This window comes from Miscanthus floridulus, chromosome 3 (assembly GCF_019320115.1).
Source record: "Miscanthus floridulus cultivar M001 chromosome 3, ASM1932011v1, whole genome shotgun sequence".
Lineage (NCBI taxonomy): Eukaryota > Viridiplantae > Streptophyta > Magnoliopsida > Poales > Poaceae > Miscanthus > Miscanthus floridulus.
This window is the reverse complement of record NC_089582.1, coordinates 40748541-40769886: the sequence shown is the minus strand read 5'-3', so window position 1 is coordinate 40769886 and position 21346 is coordinate 40748541. Positions and strand designations below refer to the sequence as shown.

General features: G+C 44.9%; 1 long non-coding RNA gene and 1 pseudogene across 1 annotated transcript; one reads left to right on the top strand and one right to left on the bottom strand.

The window, feature by feature from the left end:
- Positions 1-9097: 9097 nt before the first annotated feature.
- Positions 9098-10979, bottom strand: LOC136545526 (benzyl alcohol O-benzoyltransferase-like; annotated as a pseudogene).
- Positions 10980-12594: 1615 nt separating this feature from the next.
- On the top strand, positions 12595-13386 carry LOC136545525 (uncharacterized). The gene is made up of 3 exons (XR_010781075.1): positions 12595-12747; positions 12848-12911; positions 13224-13386. It is a non-coding gene; the product is annotated as an uncharacterized lncRNA (long non-coding RNA).
- Positions 13387-21346: the final 7960 nt, after the last annotated feature.

Below are 21346 nucleotides of genomic sequence, written 5' to 3'. Positions count from 1 at the left end.
ACTTTTATACTTTTTCCCTCTTGTACATTTGCATCTAGAACCCTATCCTTCCACCTTCGGATTGGCGTGATGGATACCGTGCGTATTTATCAGTGCGACGAGTTTGATTTTTCAAGTACAGGAAGATTAGGAGTTGAGATAGGGAGTTGTTGGAGAGCAGGTTTTTCCAATCTTGCCAAAAGAATCAAGTGGGTTTTGGAAACTCTTGGATATGCTCTTAGTTCGGGTAATGTTCCCCAGTACCTGAACTACCTAAATTAGCTAAAATATATCAAAATTTTGCTCTTCTATTTCTAATATGAAGATATGAAATGGTTCAATGTAGTTTAAATCTTTTATTTGGTATGACTCAATGTAGATCTATGCTACCTTGATCATTGATTTGTTGTTAATTGATATGAACACATGAAGTGATTTGGAGGACAATTGTTTATTGTTTTAAAATGCTACTAAAATTTTGTCAAAATTATTGGTTTTATCAATTTCAGGTATATCGGATAAAACCCGAACCAAAATTATTGGGTACCCAAAATTTAGGGTAATACTTTTTTGGGGCTAACATCGGGTAGCAATTTCTAATACCTAAACTTCCAATTATCCGAATTAGTCGGCTCAAAAATTTTGAGTTACTCGAATGCCCACCCCTAATTTTTACAACCAATTTTTTGTCTAGTATGCCACCTACTAAACAAATTGATGGAGAAAAGAAGTTTTACCGCCGGTTTGAAAGCAGACGACACACACTAGGGCAAAAACCAACAGTGAAAACTATTTCCAACGCCGGGTTAGTGGGTTATCACCGCTGGATCATATGGCAAGCTAGCGGTGAAAACAGTTTTCAGTATGGGTTTTTTGCCCACTATGCCACCTACTAACAAATAGGCAGAGAAAAAAAAATTCAATGCTGGTTTAGGGATTGAACAGGAGGTGAAAAAGGGATCGGAACAAAACCCACTTCCCTCCTGTTCTTCCTTCCTCCCTCCATTTTCTTAACACCAGCTGCCACCTTTCTTTCACCATTGTTGGGGCCATTTTCCACCAATTTTCTCATGGAGAATCTTAATGATCGAAGATGAACAAGAGCACAATACTTTCCTTTTTTTAAGGCAGGTAACTATCAACCGTTTACATTCCTACCTTATTCCTTTAGCGAAATGTGTTGGAAAGCATCTTTCTTCCTTTTAGAAGGATTCTTGCACCCAATTGGTCGTGGAGGTTCCCAAATTTTGAAGTTCTTTGTTGACACCAACTTACTCAGGCTAATGTGTAGCATGCATCTAGTATAGTTGTGAGCTTGTTTGTTTGGTTACATTATTTCCAATATATTGAGATGAATGTCATGGATAGCCTCTTTAATTTAATTTGAGTGTATTGAAATACATGTCTTAATTGTGTTTCATATACCTTTTTTTGCTTCTTTCACTATGTGTTGCATGAAGTAGAGCCACGTACTTTGAAGTTGACTCGTCAAATATCCGCGCTTCAAAACAGCTTCATGGTTTCATTATGGACCAAGTCGTGAGTTCAGATAGGGACCATTGTGTTATCTTGTCACGTTGTAGCTTAATAATCTCAATGAAAACATTAGTCCAATAATCGTTCACTCAACTGTTAAAACCCAAATGGGTCTTTCACCCTCCCCATCCCAACCCTAAGGGCATTGTCCCAAAATCCAGTCACCACAAGTTCTCATGCCGATGGGCATGGAAGAGGTATGGATCCATAGTGAAGTTGGTAGAATAGAACTGTAAAAAGTGGAGCAAAGTAGTCCCAAATAGGCCCTTGAGTCTAAACAAACACACCGAAACAAACCAAAACACCGGCACTAAAATATCACCATGAGTGTGGATCCCAAATATTTTAGTGCCAATATTTTGGTTTGTTTCAGTGTGTTTGTTTAGACTTAAGGACGTATTTGGGACTACTCTGTTCACTTTTTTTCAACTCTATTCTACCAACTTCACTATGGATCCATACCTCCGCCATGCCCGCCGGCATGAGAACTTGCGGGGATCAGATTTTGGGACATTGCCGTTAGGGTTGGGATATGGGGAGGGTGATTGACCCATTTTGGTTTTAATAGTTGAGTGACAACGATTATTAGACTAATGTTTCATTGAGATTATTAAGCTGCAACTTGATTAGATAATAACACAATGATCCCTATTTGAATTCATGACTTGGTCCATAATGAAACCAGCAATCTGTTTTTGAAGCGCAGATATCTTATATGAGTCAACTTCGAAGTACATGGCTCTACTTTATGCAACACAAAGTGAAAGAAGCAAAAAGGTATACGAAACACAATTAAAACACGTATTGCAATACACTCAAATTAAATTAAAGAGGCTATCCATCACATTCAGCTCAATATATTGGAAATAATGTAACCAAACAAAGAAGCTAACAACTAAACTAGATGCATGCTACATATTAGCCATAGAGTAAGTTGGTGTCAACAAAGAACTTCAAAATTTGGGAATCTCCACGATCAATTGGGTGCAAGAATCCCTCTAAAAGGAAGAAATATGCTTTCCAACACATTTCGCTAAAGGAGTAAGGTAGGAATTTAAAGGGTTGATAGTTACCTACCTTACAAAAAACAAAGTGATGTGTGCTCATTTTCATCGTCGGTCATTAAGATTCTCCATGAGAAAATTGGTGGAAAATGGCCCCAGCAGTGGTGAAAGAAAGGTGGCAGCTGGTGGTAAGAAAGTGGAGGGAGCAAGGAAGAACAAGAGGGAAGTGGGTTTTGTTCCTGACCCTTCTTCACCTCCTGTTCAATCCCTAAACTAGCCATGAAATTTCTTTTCTCCGCCTATTTGTTAGTAGGCGGCATAGTGGGCGAAAAACCTATACCGAAAACTGTTTTCACCGCTGGTTTGCCATATGATCCAGCGGTGGTAACCACCATGGTATTCACTGCCAGATCATCCGCCGACCCGGCATTGGAAATAGTTTTCACCGTTGGATTTTCGCTCTAGTGTGTGTCGTCTGCTTTCAAACTGGCGGTAGAACTTCTTTTCTCCATTAGTTTGTTAGTAGTTGTCCAATAGACCGGCTGCATCATGCAGTACAACGCAATTTTGAAATGACTTCATGGTTTTTTTTTTAAAAGAGAAAAGACTTCATGGTAGAAATCTTCTTCCTTGGTGCTAATACTCTCGCTACTGCTGCCCCCGCCCTGCCGGTTCTGGCACCGCCGCACCCGGGCTTCTACTCTCTCCTCCGGCGGCTTCGTCGTGCCGCCCACCTCCCACCATCGCTCTTCGACCCTGCCCTCCCCTAATGACAGAGCCACCGTAGACTACTCCCGTGGTGGTGAACCCGCCGCCAGCCCCGCCCAACTGCCCTCTCCCACCTCCCAGGCGGGCTGCGCCCCCGCCGCCCCGCCCAACCACTGTCTCGGCCGCCACCATTGTCGTGTCGCGACCGTCGCCCCCAAACCCCTTTGTATAGCCGTCGGTGATTGGATCCCCCTGACCCCTGAACCCTAAGGCTGGCAAGCTCCTCATCTTCGACGCCTGCGGCAGGGTATTGGGCTCCTGGGCCGTTGGGACACACTGTCCATGTTCCGCACTATTGGTCGTGTAGTAGAGTTTGCTTTCATTGTACATGGACAACACTTACATTGCATGGGCCGATCGATGGAGAAAAGTTTTACGGTGCCAGTTTGCTATGTTTTAGCTCACAAGGCACTGTTGAGCGAGACAACTCTCCTCCATCTAAACTAAAATGGTACTCCCTTCAATTTAAATTATAAGATGTTTTAGCTTTTCTATGTATATAACTTTTTAACTTAAATATACACTATATCTAGATGCATAATAAAAATAATATATCTAGAAAAACTAAAATATCTTATAATTTGGAATAGAGAGATCTGTACAGGAGATGAAGACAGGTCACAATGTAACTGTCGCAAGGACGAAATTCTCTAGCCTAAAACGTTGACCTGCATGGCTTCACCTTACCAGATCGGCACAAATTGCAGACCTGCCTGATTGGGTGTGTAACACTCGTAGCGAGGACAATGGGAAATCAAGCGAATGCAAAATCCACCTTGCCGCTGCCCTGCCTGCAGACCATGCATGCAGAGATATACTTTGCGCGGGGGTCAGTAAAGTGGTGTACGGGGATACGAGCAGATGGCCGGAGCCAGAAGCGAGGGCTCGCGCGCGCCATCACGCTCGCGGTTCAACTCACCAGTCGCCTCTCCGCCGGCGTCCGCACAGAGACTGAGAGCAGCACAACACGCAACTGAACGAAAGCAGCATCCGTCAAGATCCCAAATATCGGTTTGGGCTGCATCTGGGCTTCAGTTGGGCATGGGAATTGGGCTGGTCCCAATCCAGACTCATGGTGAAATTAATTATCAACTGCTTTAATATTCGTGCAAGGTTTTTGGAGAGAACCACCGGAGCATAACTCAATGTTGAAATAGTGTATGACTGGTTGACTGCATGTGTAAATCCATAAAAACGCTGCCAAACTCGGCTTATTAGTCTTCACATACTTGAAGTTAAGCAACAAGTAATTTAATTTGACTCGGAAATTAAAATTCGAGCTTCAAGTTGAGGTGGGGGTTGGCATTAACTCTTAGAAATGTTGCCTATTGTTATTGTTGTGAGAGAGAGACCGGTGCAATTTGTGCCAATCTGGTAAGGTGAAGCCATGCATGTCAACGTTTTAGGCTGGAAAATTTCCTTGTGATAGTTACATTGATTCATCACGTCAGTGTCTTCATCTCGTATATATATAGATGTACTTTTGTTCCAAATTATAAGATATTTTGATTTTTCTAGATATATTATTTTTACTACGCATTTAGACATTGTGTATATTTAGGTAAAAAAAAAGCTACGTACACAGAAAAGCTAAAACATCTTATAATTTATATCGAAGGGAGTCTTATGTACACAGAAAAGTCTTATGCACACAGAAAAGCTAAAACATCTTAGCAAACTAGCACTATAAGACTTTTCTCCATCGATCGGCCCATGTAATGTAAGTGTTCTCCATGTACCATGAACACAAACTCTACTACGCGACCCATCGCGCAGAACATGGACAGTCCTACCTTTGGTATCGGAGACGAGGAGCTCGCCAGCATTAGGGTTCGCGGGTTAGGGGATCCAATCACTGGCGGATGTAGAAAGGGGTTTGGGGGCGAACGCGACATGGTGGTGGTGGTAGCCGAGACAACACGGTTGGGCAGGGACGGCGGGGGCATAGCCCGCCTAGGCAGTGGAAGACGACGGTTGGGCAGGGTTGGCAGCAGTTGGGGCGTGGCACGAGTAGTTTCCGGCCGTGATTAGTGAAGGGCAGGGTCGAGGGGTGGCGGTGGGAGGTGGGTAGCGCGGTGAGGCCACCGTCAGCCGCCGGTGATGGTAGTAGAAGCGCAGGGCGGCCGAGGCACCGAGAGGTGCCGAGGTCGGGTGCGGCGGCGCCAGAACCGGCAAGGCGGGGGCGGCGGCAGCGATAATACCGGCGCCAAGAAAGACGAGTTCTACCATGAAGTATTTTCTTTATTTTGGAAAATACCATGAAGTCTTTTCAAAATTGCGTCGTACTACAAGATGCAGCCGGCCCTATACATCATTTTCCTTGTTCTTTATTGAGATGCTTTTGCTAATCCTCAGTCGAGCTGCACATCTCCATTGACCACACCACTACTCGTCGTAAGCCACTGGATAAACAAATGGTTGCTTTGACACTGACAGTTACGTGTGAATGATTGGGATTCGGTATTGTATAATCCAATGTTTCCTTTTGGGTGGGGCCAGCGTAGAGAAAGACTATGGAAGAGTCTCATTGACAATCAAAATTGTCCATTTTATGAAGAAATGTAGGATGGACTAAACCATCGCGTTCCGGAGTCTGGATGAAGGAGTTGTTCCCTCAGAAAAATCTCACCCGACCAGAACTTCTGACCCCTGTCAGAACTTCTGATTTTCACCTGGAAGTGCTGGCTTTGCGTGGAAATCAGAACTTCTGACCCCCTGCCAGAACTTTTGATGTTCGCCTGAAGGTGCTGGCTTTGCTCGGGAATCAGAACTTCTGACCCCCTGCCATAACTTCTGATGTTCGCCTGGAGGTGCTGGTTTTGCGCGAAAATCAGAACTTCTAACCCCCTGTCAGAACTTCTGATTTTCGCAGTCCGAATCAGGGAGAGTCCAAACTCGATCCCAACTATTCCAAACTCATGAAAAACTTGGAAAATAAGTCTTGGAGAGGTTTCCTACTAGGATAAGACCAACCCCCTCTATATATATGGGAGGATCATGGCCGATTGAGTTCCCATATATCCAATCGTCAAAAACACAACATATCAACTCCTTGTGCCCTAATTCCCCTCTCTCAACCCCTCCTGATATTCGTTGAGTTCCCCGGTGAGATTTAGCAGCATCCTAGGCGGCCTTGCTGGTCCTAGGAGATCCTCCACGTGCTCCTCCCCGACGGGTCTTTCTGGGAGAAGTTTGGAAGCGTTTTCAGCCAAGAACGAGCTCTACATCGGCCTTATCGGTCTCTAGATCGGTTTGGTCGATTACGCTGCATTCTTGCTATGTTGCAGGTAGATCTACAACCTCTTTGGGCGTCCAAGGCCCTCCTGGTGTGTTGGCTTGGAGTCATCTTCAATGTCAACGTACTTTTTGGCGACTCCACTGGGGAAAGCGAAGCAATCCAAGATTCAATCTAAGATCGGCATGGGAAGCAAGGGTGATGATGCAGGTGAGAAGGGCGACAAGACTCGCAACCCTCATAATGCTAACATCAACCATCTCGAGACTGTTGAAGAGCTTCCCGAGGAGCTAAAGCAACAAGTGGAGGCTAAGTTTAACGCCATTCTGATGGCTTTTCTTCAGAGTTGCCCTAAAGATCGGTAGGACAAGGTCACCCAATACAAGGAGCCAGAGTTTAGTGAGTTGATCACTTCTACATCATCCGCACCCCGCTGCATCTGAGGTAAGGATCACTGAACCTAAATATGATGAAGATATTTATCCTACACATGCCAATTATGCTACAATGATGGAAGATCATAAGAAAGTAATAGATAATAATCTTTTAGCTACGGTAAATATGAACATGGCTCGTTTTGATAAGTTAGAAGGAAAAACAACCGATGGTAACCAATCGGGTGTTGCTTCTTCTTCTAAACAACCTGAGTTTGGCATGCCTTTAAAATTTTTATGAAAACCAAGGGTTATATGCAGCAGCAAATAAAGGCAAATCGACCCCTTCGGCATTTGAAACCGATAAGGCCGGGTTAGCCAGTGTTGCTCCATCTTCACAATTGGTTATCTATGATCAAAATTCGGCTCAAAACACACAAACCGATCAAAGATCAACAACAAACCGAGCTTCGGCGGGGCAAAACATGGTTCTTCCAAACCCACCGAAGTCACCAAGTCAAATCCCTATACTTGATAATACACCTACTGCTCCTTCTACTGATTTTAATGAAACTTTGAATCGGTTTAGAGAGAAATTGTTTAAATCACTTGAGGAAAGTTTGGGTGTACAAATCAAGCCTAGTAGGACTACATACCGCAAACCGTACCCTTCGCATTTTGATTTCACGAAAGCACCTGATGGGTGGATGATACCTGATTTTAATAAATTTAGTGGTGATAATAGTAAATCAACCATGGAGCATATTAACATGCTTCTTCACAATTGGGTGAAGCTAGTGCTTTTGATTTTATGAAAGTTCGTAATTTTCCTTTGTCACTTACCGGCATAGCTTTTGCATGGTTTACTTCATTACCATCTTGTTCTATTGGTTCATGGGCTGAATTAGAAGAAAAGTTTCATGATCACTTTTATAATGGTGCTCATGAAACTAGATTGTCTCACCTTGGATCGGTTCGTCAAGGGCGTGATGAGTCCGTCAAGAACCGGTGTTTTCATTTGATGACTTCAGAAAGAGACTTAACTGATTTATGTTTTGCTAGTTTGCGTCCAAGTATTAGGCCCGCGCAGCCCGACTCCGTCTGCCTCACTCTGACCCGCACGTGCACCCCACCCTTGGTGCTACGCTTGCAGCTCCTAGTGTCAAGATGGACGACCACGCAACCCGCCCCCCGTCCACCTCGCCCCCACCTCACACGCGCACCCTGCCCCTCGTTGCGCCCCGCTCCTTCCCCTGACCCTCTCTCTCTGCTTGGGAGGGACCCGGAGCCAGCCCCCAGCTCGCTACGCCCCCATCCGCCGGTGCCTAGCTCTGTCGCGCCCCATCCCCCGGCGCCCGGGCCGTGCACCTATTACTCACCGTGCCCCCGTGATACACTTGCAACATGAAACACTTGGATGCAACATTCATCAGACACAGATGAAATATTTGCAACATCCAGATAAAACACTTGCAACATGTGTTTGAAACATATGCAACATCCAGATAATACACTTGTAACATGTGAGTGAAATATATGCAACATCCCTATAAAATACTTGCTGCAACATACGTCTAAAACAGATGAAACTTTTTTTTCAAAACGCTCAAAATATACCACCGAAAGTGTATTATCTGGATGGGTGCCCTTGGCTCGGCCGGGGAAGACGTAAGGCGCCATGCCACGTGCGTCCCAGCGGCCATGGCGGGGTTAGCGACGCGCCCGACGGCGATGGGCGATGGATGGTGACGGAGCGAGCGACGCATGTGATTGGGACGCAGGTGAGCGGCGTAGGGAGGGAGGGCGGGCGGCGTGGCCAGCTATGGGGGACGGGCACAGCGTGGTAGCCCGACGAGTGCGCGGTGGGGGAAGGGGGTGGACGGATGAGCGGTCACGCTGCTTCGAACGCTGGCGCAGATAAGCATACGAGGCAGTGGGGATTTGTTTTTTTTTTTCTGAGAAAGATGGGGCCTGCTCCTGTGGAGCCACGTCCGGACGGGAGTAACAGACAGACGCCCGTGTTAGATCATTATCAAAAGCCATAGGGATGGATCACAGCGATGGTAAAGAAAAAAAATACAAATTTATGATAGAGCTGAAGACAGTACAACGATGCATGTACGCTTGATTTTCTTTTATACTAGCCACCTGACCACACAACCAACACGCCGAAACGCGCCAAAACGCCGGCACTGTACTCTTCAACACAGCATCTTCACCTCGGACGCGAACCGGTCCATGGCTGACCGCGGCACGATCGGCACGGCGATGGCGTCCTCACCGTCGCTGTTCGTGACGGCGACGATGAAGCTCAACACGTTCCAGCGCGCTCGCGGGGCCGCCGTACATGGGCTCGCCCCACCCAAAGTCCACGTGGCGGAACCCCGCGTGCCGCTTATCGGACACGATGAGCATGTTGCCCATCGCCAGGGACGGCCGCTGGCGCAGCGCCATCAGGTCGGCCATGGACCGCACATACTCGGCGCTCACCGCCAACCTCTTCGCCTCCCGCACCAGCTCCACCGCGTCACCCAGGGTGCCGCCTCCCCACAGTGCCCCGGCGGTGGCGACCGCCGCCGGGTACACGCACGCGTTCCCGTAGTAGCCCGCGGGCAGGCCGAGGTCGCGCACGCCCCTGACACTGGCGGCGATCACCAGGCGCGCGTCCTCGTCCGCGGAGATCTCCAGCGCCAGACGAACGCCACGAGCGCCTCGAACGTCGTTTCCTTGTTGCCGCCCCGCTGCGCCGCCGAGAGGCCCTTCTTGATCGCGGCGACGTGGTCCGGGCCGAATGTGAAGGTCCGCATCACCATGTCGTCGCCCGGTGGTGGAAACGACGACGGCGGCGGCACTGGGTCGTACTCGTGGTGAGCGAACAATGGCCTTGGTGGGCTGTGAGCGTCCAGGATCTTGCGGGACAAAACGGGGGCGACGGTCAGTTCCGGGAGGCCGCGGGCGAGCTCGCCGACGGCGCGCATGAACTGCACGATGCCCGCGGCGTCGCACATGGTGTGGTTCAGCCGGAGCGCGAAGACGAAGCCGCCGCATCGCAACCGGGCCACCTAAGGGATACGTACACAACATATACCACTGTATGCTTAGAGCATGAAAGATTACAAATTTACAATGACATGCATGCATATATCATGCAGTTACAATCGTTCGCCACGTAGGACTACGTGCTGTATACCTGGATGAGCAGCAAGGGGCTGTTGAGCACGCCGCCAGAGCCTTCGACGTCGACCAGCAGCTGATCCATGCAGGGGAACGGCGGCCTCATCCCGGCTGCCTCGAGCTCGGCCATACACACGTCCGCATCCGCCTCCACGAACACCACCCCCTCGCCGGTGCAGTCGACGACCAGCTTCCGCCCCTCCACCTCCCTCAGCCTTCCAGCGACACCAGTAGAGAAACGACTTTCCGTCGATGGCCAAAAAACATTTAGTCCTGGTTTCAAATTGCAAACCAAGATTAAAGGAGGTATGTGACTTTTAGTCACGATTTGTAATACAGACTGGGATTAATTCCACCCTTTAGTCCCGGTTTGTAATGGTTATCGAGACGTGTCAGTGCCAGAAGCTTTAGTCCGGGTTGGAAACATGAACCCGGATTAAAAGTGTTACTTTTAGTCTTGGTTTGAGACACGAACCCGAACTAAAGGTACCTTTAGTCCCCGTTTGTGTTTCAAACCCGGACTAAAGGTGCCTCAAGTGTGAATTTAAAAGGAAAGCGTATCTTATCTAAGTCAGATATGTGGTGGATGTTAAGATGGCAGCGCGCGCAAGGGCTAGAGTGGGAGATCTTGAGTTCGAATCTCGACCCCGGGACTAAAGCTAGCTTCTCTACTAGTGCAAGTGGGTAGTACGGCACCAGCGCCTCCTTGTGCGTGCGGCGGACGACAGCCGCCGGGTTGTCAGCGGCGGCCGCAGATCCACGGCCGGGGTAGAAGAGGACGAACGGCATGTGCCAGCGCAGCCCCACCTGGTCCTCAATGTCGGACAGGCGCTTGGTCTCGCGTGGCATCTGCCTCGCCGGGCCGACGAGCTCCGTCTCGCGCCGGCGCACGGCGAAGTCGAGCGTCATGATGATGATCGAGCACCAGAACAAACTATATGGTCCCCTTCCTACGAACGACCTGCTACATTGGATCAAGTTTATAGAGGTTGCACTTGGAGATGTCACCACTGTGTGTAGTACTGTGTAAAAGTCACGAGTGCGTCTGCGTCAGCAAGTTGGAACAAGGCACCATGTTTTGGGAATATTACTCTTCTAGTCTTCTTGACATGGTGTTTCTAGATTCACAATTCCTATCAGACGCCTGATTTTAGTCCGTTCAGGCGACGGTGCTTGTGCACCGGCCGCAGCCGCTCAGTGCATCAGAGACACCCGATGCGGCAGAGGCCTTTCGTCTCTCTGACGGTTCTGACATGGGGTGCATGCGTGCAAGTGCTTGGCATGGGTGGCCCGCGGAAAAAGTCCAAGCACAGGTGACGCAAAGCAGCATCTACACTAGAGGTTGAAGCGATAAAATCCAGTCATTCAATCAAAATTCAACGGCTGTAAAGCATCGCCAGAGAGATTACTACTTTTCAAGCACCTGTAAATTAGCATCTCCCTCCTAGGTTACAACAATTTATACCTTTATGTATTGTTATGTGCTGTTGTTGTCTCTCTACCTTCTAAAAAATTCTAAGCCAGCAATTCTCTATTAAAAATACCCATATGTCTATTAAAAATTGTTCGTATATAAGCTGATTGCCATATGGTGTTAGGTTGGCTCCACTGCTGAAAAACGTATACATCACCAACCAATTTTCTTTCATGAAAAAGATAGGAACGTCAATGTAAAGGCTATGGCTCTGCTTGGCAGCCAAGGGGGAAAAAATAAGAGGGAAGGTCGCGGCAGTCCTAAATTAGACTTTATTGTCCGTGCGTTGCAACGGGTGTTACACTCTCCACTTGATACTTTCTTTCAACATATATTTCTTAACTTGGCAACATTACAGGATTCTATCTTAAATTGAATACTACAGCAGAAAAGCATTTCTGACTTTTTTTTTACTTCTGTACATAGTGAATTTACATGTGTACACTTCCTTAAAAAGCTAATAAAACCAATTTAAGTTGAATACTACAACAGAAAAGTCATTTCATCACTGAATGCAAAAGAAGGGGACATTGTCCTTTGCAACGCTCAAATTTGATCATGTAGTTTGATTTTACCATGGAATGTGTCCTATAATGACAAATTACAATAACCCAGAACTGGTCTTGAGCAAACCAGAAAGCCCAAATTTGATATTCTGTAGGTTAGAAATATCACATATATTCAGTAGGCTAGATATCCAACGGCAGCAATATTCATGTACTATCACAACCCAGATCATCAACAAACAAACATTAAGCTCCTGATTCATTCACTACGCCAGATTTGCACATGACTGCCGGCATCATCACTGCCGGATTTGTGAGAACCGGCAGTGATGTACCTTCACTGCAGTTATGAGCTTGAAAATGAAAAAATGATTGGGGCTGGGCTAAAACCGGCAGTGAAGGACCACATCACTGCCGGTTTGTAGCTTAAACCGGCAGTGTTTTGGCGGGCACTCATCACTACCGGTTTAAGCCAAGAGCCGACAGTGATTGGGCTCTATCACTGTCGGTTCTAGCCAAGAACCGACGTTGATAAGCTTACAACACAAAAAGGCTGCAGCCATCCTCTCCTTCCTCCTCTCTTCCATCCCGAGAACAGAGGCGCGCGTTTGGACCCTTCCCTCCATTGTTGCGGCTGCTCTTCACCATGAAGCTAGTGCTTGGATTTTAAAGAATGGCTTGATCTTTTTGCTTTAAGGTTAGTAACAAACATCCACTCCTTTGATTTTGTTGCTTAATTAGCTTTATTTTGATGGCCACATTGCTTGATTCTCATTCTAGTTCTTTCTCCATTCTAGAGAGCACTTTTCCAATTGGACATTTGTGCAAGGCTCAAATTGTGGTGAATCCATCATCCAAACGGTTGGTGTCTATGAACACATTTAAATTCCTAGCTAATAATTCCATGGGTGGTCAAGATCATCATTGTTAGTATGTGATGCTATAATTAGTTCTTAGAAGTAGAGTAGAATAGATGTTCTTCATTATTGCGCAATAATTGTTTTTTACTACGATTTTCAATTTACAGGGCCGGGGCTACCAATTTCAATTTTCCAATAATTAGTGTACAATAATGTTTTCCAAAAATGGTACTTTCGAGCTACAATTGTTGTTGATGAAGCTCGATTTCTTATTAATTCTTTGTAATTACTATCTCAGTATTTTTTTGTGTAGAGATGGATCGAGAGTGGATGCATCTGTCCCGAACGGACAAGCGGTACATGCATGGCGTCAGCCAGTTTTATCACCGATGCCAAAGCCCATGCTGGGAATAGGAACCCTATCTTCTGCCCATGCAAAGATTGCAAGAATCATAGGAACTTTCGTCAAATTGAGTCTATACGATCGCACTTGATTACCAGGGGGTTCATGCCAAACTATACGATATGAACTATGCATGGCGAGGTTGGTGTGAATGTTCTGTAGGAAAACGATGATGATGTGGACATGACTAACGTAGCCACCCACGATGCTGACGAGGAACCTGGTGTCAACACGGAACCTATGCCCACAATTAATAATGTGTTTAGGAACACGCTAGCTGGCGACACCGAGGATAACGATGGCATTTCTCAGCTGCTACATAATGTAGAGATCGGATGTCTTAGTGAAAGATAGCTGAGAAAGCTAGAGAAAATGAGACAAGATGGCAAAACACCATTGTATAGGAATTGTCCAATGAGCAAACTGGAAGCCGACATCATGCTGTTAGAGTTCAAATCGACAAACGGATTGAGCAATAAAGGTTTCGATCAGTTGTTAGGTATAATAATAAAAATGCTCCCAGAAAAAAATGAGTTGCCAGAAAAGACATACTTGGCCAAGCAAATGATCTGCCCCATCGGCCTCGAGGTTGAAAAAATCCACACGTGTTCCAATGATTGCATATTGTACCGTGGAGAAAAATACAAAGACTTGGACAAGTGCCCCAAGTGTGAAGCTCCACGGTACAAGGAAGGGCTGTCAGATGAGGGTACCAAGACCAGAGGAGGTCCCGTAAAGGTTGTTTGGTATTTCCCTATAGCTCCCCGGGTGCATAGGCTGTTTGCATGTGCAAAGTCAGCCAAGCTATTGCGCTAGCATAGCGAAGAGCGTAAGAAAGATACAATGATGAGGTACCCCACCGATGGGCATGACTGGAGGACTGTCAATACTATGTTCTATAAGGACATCGGTGGAGAGGTAAGGCACCTTTGGTTTGCTTTGAGCACAGATGGGATGAATCCTTTCAACCAGGTTAGAAGCAATCATAGCACCTGGCCAGTGACGCTCTGTATATACAACCTTCCACCTTGGGTCTGTATGAAGCGGTCGTACATCCATATGCCACTACTGATCCAAGGGCCAAGACAGCCTAGGAATGACATCGATGTGTTTATGGAACCAGTGATCGATGAACTAGTGGAGATGTTTGAAAAGGGTGTGCTAGATGTTTGGGACGAGTACAAAAAGGAACATGTCACGATCAAGGGAGTACTTATCGCTACAATCACCGACCTGCTAGGTCGAGGTTCGTTGTCCGGAGAGAAGACAAAAGGCTATACTAGATGTGTCGAGTGCTTGGACGACACCGATGCAGTAAATCTGCCAAATAACTCAAAGATAGTTTATATGGGACACCGTAGGTTCCTACCTAAGGATCACCCTTACCGCAGGAACAGAAAAGATTTCAACGGTGCTATTGAGAAACGCTTAGCTCCAAAATATCAAGACAGGCCTGCGATACTTCGAGAACTCAATAAACTGGAGGTTGTCCTTGGGAAGGGGGACAATGCAGTAGCAGCGCCTGATGGGAGCGTTTGGAAGAAAAAATCAGTTTTGTGGAAACTACCTTACTGGCCATTTCTGAGTGTATGCCACTGTCTTGATCCCATGCATATCACTAAAAACATGTGCGCTAACACTCTTAACACCTTGATGGACACCGGGGGAACATCGAAGGATTCACTAGCCACACGCCTGGACATGCAACACTTGGGAATCAGGAAGGAGCTGCATCCCGTGGAGCTAGTGAATGGCCAGTTCGAACTTCCGATTGCGTCGTGGACATTGAAGAAGGAAGAAAAGCGTGCACTTATTTCTTTCTTCAATGAACTCAAAGTCCCGACGGGCTACTGTGCGAACCTGAAGAGGCTAGTGAATATGAGAGAACTCAAGTTCAACTATGGCCCTATGAAGGCCCATGACTGTCATGTCATTATGACTCAGCTGCTCCCTATTGCCCTGCATGGTATCCTCCCCCCAAAGGTCTGCGCCCCAATCATAAAGCTTTGCTCGTTCTTCAATGCGATCTCAAAAAAGGTCATTGATGTGTCCATGCTTGAGCAGCTGTAGCGGGACATAGCCAAAACTCTCATTAGGCTTGAGATGCATTTCCCACTGACTTACTTTGATATCTCATTGCATCTGCTCATTCATCTTGTTGACCAAATTAGAGCCCTTGGTCCAATGTACCTGCATCAGATGTTTCCTTTCGAAAGATTGATGAAAGTTTTCAGGAGGTATGTTAGGAACAGATTTAGGCCAAAAGGGGGCATGGTTGAAGGATGGTCAACGGAGGAGGCCATTGAGTTCTGCACATATTATCTAGACATCAAAAGGGTCGGAGTTCCAGAATCTCGTCATGAGGGAAGACTACGTGGCAAAGGAACAATTGGGGAGAAATCTGTTACAGTAGACGACCCTGTTTCTTTTAGACATGCACAGTTCGCTGTTCTCCAGCAAGCCGAGGGTGTGATGCCATACATTGACGAGCATAGGCAATCGCTGCAAACTTTGTATCCGAGCAGGTCACAGGCTTGGCTAGATAAAAAAACATAAGGAGGAATTTGTCAGCTGGTTGCGACGTCGCTTGCTTGGAATAAAGTTGGGTAATCAACTGGATGCCTTAGCCAAGGGGCCTTCGAGTACATATCTTAAGTACCAAGGGTATGAGATCAATGGATTCACATTTTACACAAAAAACCAAGATGGAAAGAGCACATACCAAAATTGTGGTGTTCGTTTTGATGCTCACGACGAGAACGGCAACGTGCAGGCGACATACTATGGTTTCATAGAGGAGATATGGGAGCTAGCCTACAGTCCATTGAAGGCAGCTCTTTTTCGCTGCCAGTGGGTCTGGCTCGAGGAAATCAACACTGACAGCGAAGGGTTCATTACCGTTGATCTCACTAAGACCGCATACAGAGATGACCCCTTCATCCTTGCAAGAGATGTTATGCAAGTCTTCTATGCAAGGGACAACAAGACAAAAGGGTAAAAGGGTGTGCTAGAAGGGAAAAGGAATATTGTCGGTGTCGATGGAGTGAAGGACAAAGAACACTACAGGGGCTATCAGGAAATGCATCCATTCGGGGCGAATGTACCCCTACCTATCTTTCAAGAGGGTGACGAACCTGCTTATGTACGAATTGATCACAATGAGGCCCTCATTGTTGATGCACCTAAAGATAGTTAGATTATTGTTAACTATGTAATCATTATGCAGACATTGTATCAGTAATTCACACTAAATATTTAATTTATATTTTGTGCGCATCTCTACAATTTAATTATTGACTATGTAATCAAATATTAAGATGATGTTCACAAACACTATTATTTGATAATTATAGACCATTAATTAATTGTCATGGAATTAAATAATCAAGACACAAATTTTTGTGTTATTTTAGAATATAAACTAACTGCATTATTTCTATTAATAAATATATAAAGAAAAGCAAACTAACCGAACTCCCTATCCTAGCTCAGCGGTTAAGGCCGCGTACTCTATACTCTGAGACCCGCGCTCGAATCCCAGGCGGCCAAACTTTTTTGATTTTGCATTTATTATTTAGTAGTGCATTACGATGGGATAAAAGAAAAAAAGAAAACCATTCTAACCGAACTCCCTATCCTAACTCAGTGGTTAAGGCCGCGCACTCTCGACCCCGTGACCCGCGCTCGAATCTCAGGCGGGCCAAACTTTTTTATATTTTTTACAAAAAGGCTGCGATGGCAGGTTCCAAACCGATAGTGTTTTTTTATATTTTTTTACTAAAAGATGGCGGCAGGGCCCTTCACTGCCAGTTTTGATTTTGAAACTGGCAGTGATAGCTTCTATCACAGTCGGTTGCTCAAACCGACACAGAAGGCCCAATTCACTGTCGGTTTTTAAACTAAAACCGACAGTGATGTGTAGATGCTCCTCACATGCCAACAGTGCTCCCATGACCACAATAGTTGGAACACTGCTCCCACCTACCCCGACAACTTTAGTTCAGAAATAAAAATGTACCACGACTGCTAGCCCCTATAAAATGACCCTCGGTGAGGAGCTAGCCTCTCCATGCATGTTGGTTTCAGCTCGGCCTTATCAGCAATGATACAATGTTTTCCTCTCACAGCAAACCACAGATATCGTTATGCATCGTAGTCCACCAAAATGGTGCACACATGAGGTACTAGAAGAATGCTACTAAAGATAGAGCAACGCCGAAGATTGGAGATGCCACGAGGTTCACAGAGCCATCCGCTGTGGTGCCGAGCTGGATCCGATGTGCTCTAGACTGTACCAAGAAAAAGTCCATGTACAGCAGAGGAATGGATTCATCGATGCCACCTTATCATCTCCAACCGATATAGCTCATAGACCACCTCAGTGCTGTTGTTTGAACCCTAGTTGGTGCAAGAAGAATGCTACTGAGGTGGTTAAATTATAATGTGTTGATACACATTGATGGTAACATTGACATGTACGCAAATAGGTCTTTGTTATCGTATATGGAATTTTAGTGTAAGGTCTTTGTTATCGTATATGTAACTTATTTCTAATTTTTTGTAATTTTTTGATGTATTTCATTACTATCTAAATAAATATATTGTTCTTATTAAAACTTTCCCACTGTAGTATCTAAATAAATATATCTTTTACATATATGCACCTTCACTGTCGGTTCTATTTAGAAACCGGCAGTGATAGCCACCTTCACTGTCGGTTCTATTTAGAAACCGACAGTGATTACCACCTTCACTGTCGGTTCTATTTAAAAACTGGCAGTGATGTCCATGCCCCCCTATATAAAACAAACTACCGGCCACATACATCGATCAAACCCACCCACGAACTCTCTTAGTCTCATTTCTCACATGTCACTCTCACTTCTCAAGACATCCACTCTCTCTCTACGTGATTTGGTCATTGCTCCTGCATTTTTCAATGGTATTGATACGCTGTCTTCTCTAATATTCTATCTATATTCATTTGATCTATATTTATATTCATGTTTCTTTGCATTCTGCATTTATATATATTCTTATTCCTTGCATTCGATCTATATTTAATTATGTTGCCACATTTTACTTGGAAGAATTTTTTTGTGCATATATTTTATGTTCATATTTTTTTGCATTTTATCGATCAGGTGGTATGAACAACGGACCTCCCCCACCACAAGAACCAGGTTTCCACCCTGGCGATGAGCCATTCGCTCCTAATGTGGCCATTCCACGGTTCCCTGTTCTAGCTATTGTATGAAATATTTTCCAACATCTTTTGTTTTATGATGCTAACAAATAAGTGTAATTAGTTTAATATCATTATTGCATGCATATATGTCGCAGACTATATCCCTAATAGATTGGCTGTGAACAACACTTAGCTGGTTCTTTATCTTGGACATCGTCGAGAACACGGCATCTAATGCAAGTGGTCGGCTATGGACATGTGAACTCAGTTTTCTCATCCCTGTGAGGGGTTCAAATCATCGGAACCATATCCATGGGACAGGAATACAGAGCCCGGACGTGATAAGCGCCCAATTAAGTACCGTGCGCATCTGTTTAGAGGCACTTCGACGTATTTGCTATGATGTGCCTGATTTCTCGCACTTCAAGGCACTTGCTTTGAATGCTGGTGATATCCCTGTCCCGCAAGCAAGCGAATGGTTTGCAAGCTACAACCATGCGGATGTGGTAAAATGGTCACTTATACCTGAGTCGTGGTTATTTATTGTTTATTATTGTAATAACATTCTCTAATTTGTTTCTTTTTCTCCGCATGCAGATTGCGCTACAGGACCTTACCTATGCTGCATGTGGCTTGTGGGCCGTTCTAGACCAAGCTACGGAGCAACTCGGGTATGATTGGGACTTCTGCAATGGAAACCTTGGCTAGCTCACTATAGAAGGACGCCAGTACTGCATAAGGATTACTAACAGGGGCAGTGGTCATTCAGTAGGTTACATCTATGGCCGACCATTCTTTCGGTATTGTGAGGCACGAGAGAATGCACTCATACGGGCATTGGACTTCATCGATACAAGCGGATACATAATCCGTGACAACAATTACCATATATGGCTACAGAGGCATGTTAGTGTGCATGGCCCGATTGATCCCAGCAGTGATTCTGATAGTAATTAATGTTTATTTAGCTAGGTTTTCAAGGTCGTAGTTTAATTGGGTTCTAATTTTAATATGTACGGTTTTATGTGTTTAATTATTGTCATGCATGTAATTCGTGTAACATTTGTCGGGCAATTAGAAATATACATTCCGGTGTCGTATTGGTCTCAAAATTATTCTCAGGCTTGCACATGCCACGTGTGAAGGAAACACCAAGTTTGGGATTTTCTAGAAATGGTTTGCTACTTTCTGAGGTTTAATTGAGTTTCCACGTGACGAGACCGTTTAATTATAGGTTGAACTGAGTCTACCCACGAAAAGATCCGAAATGGTGCCAAACTTTTACACAGGCTCTAATGTGCCCTAGGGATAAGAATTTTGTGGAGGTGGATGAAAAAATCTATTGGGTCCAAGATGAAATTCACCCTCTTTTGTCTTATTTGGCATAGAGAAAAATATAATAAATAAAAAAATGATCAGAAAAACTAAGATCCTGTGTGGGGTCTTAATTTGGGTGTACATGCTTGCCAAAAACATTTCAAGCCATTTCGACATAGGCGGAGTATATATGCTTCACAGAGATACATGTGCTCTTTCATCGAACCATGACTATACACATAGGTTATCAAGGTTTCTGTGGTTCATAGGCATTCCGGTGTCGTATTGGTTTCAAACTTTTTCTTAGGATTGCACGTGCCACGTGTGAACGAAACACCAAGTTTGGGATTTTCCGGAGATGGTTTGCTACTTTCTGAAGTTTAATTGAATTTCCGCGCGACGAAACCGTTTAATTATAGGTTGAACTGAGTCTACCCACAAAAAGATCTGGAATGGTGCCAAACTATTACACAGGCTCTAATGTGCCCTAGGGATAAGAATTTTGTGGAGGTGGATGACAAAATCTATTGGGTCCAAGAAGAAATTCACCCTCTTTTGTCTCATTCGGCACAGAGAAAAATATAATAAATAAAAAATTGCTCAGAAAAATCTAAGATCCTGTGTGGGGGTCTTAATTTGGGTGTACAAGCTTGCCAAAAAATTTCAAGCCATTTCGACATAGGCAGAGTATACATGCTTCACAGAGGTACGTGTGCCCTTTCATCGAACCATGACTATACACATAGGTTATCAAGGTTTATGTGGTTCATATGTATTTCGGTGTTGTATTGGTCTCAAACTTTTTCTTAGGCTTGCACGTGCCACGTGTGAAGGAAACACTAAGTTTTGAATTTTCCCGAGATGGTTTGCTACTTTCTGAGGTTTAATTGAATTTCCGCGCGACGAGACAGTTTAATTATAGGTTGAACTGAGTCTATCCATGAAAAGATCTGGAATGGTGCCAAACTTTTACACAGGCTCTAATGTGCCCTAGGGATAAGAATTTTGTGGAGGTGGATGAAAAAATATATTCGGTCCAAGATGAAATTCACCCTCTTTTGTCTCGTTCAGCACACAGAAAAATATAATTAATAAAAAAATGATTAGAAAAACCTAAGATCCTGTGTGGGATCTTAATTTGGGTGTACAAGCTTGCCAAAAAAAATTCAAGCCATTTCGACATAGGAATACATATGCTTCTATTTATTCAGTATATAAAAGAATTTTTTAATATATATAAACATCACTGTCGCTTTCAAAAAACCGGCAGTGATGAGAAGAAACCAACAGTGATGCTTGTTATCACTGTCGGTTTATTTTAAAACCCGGCAGTGATATATAAAAAATAAAAAAAAATATGCCAGCCCTCGGGTTTGAGCTCGGGTCTCAGGCTACAGAGTTCAGACTCTTAACCACTGCGCTAGTATAGGATGTGTACCAAGGTTTATTTATTTTATCTTTTTGACCTTTAGACCGTTTAATAAATTATAAAATTAAACCAAAAAAATTGGGCCGCTCGGGATTCGAA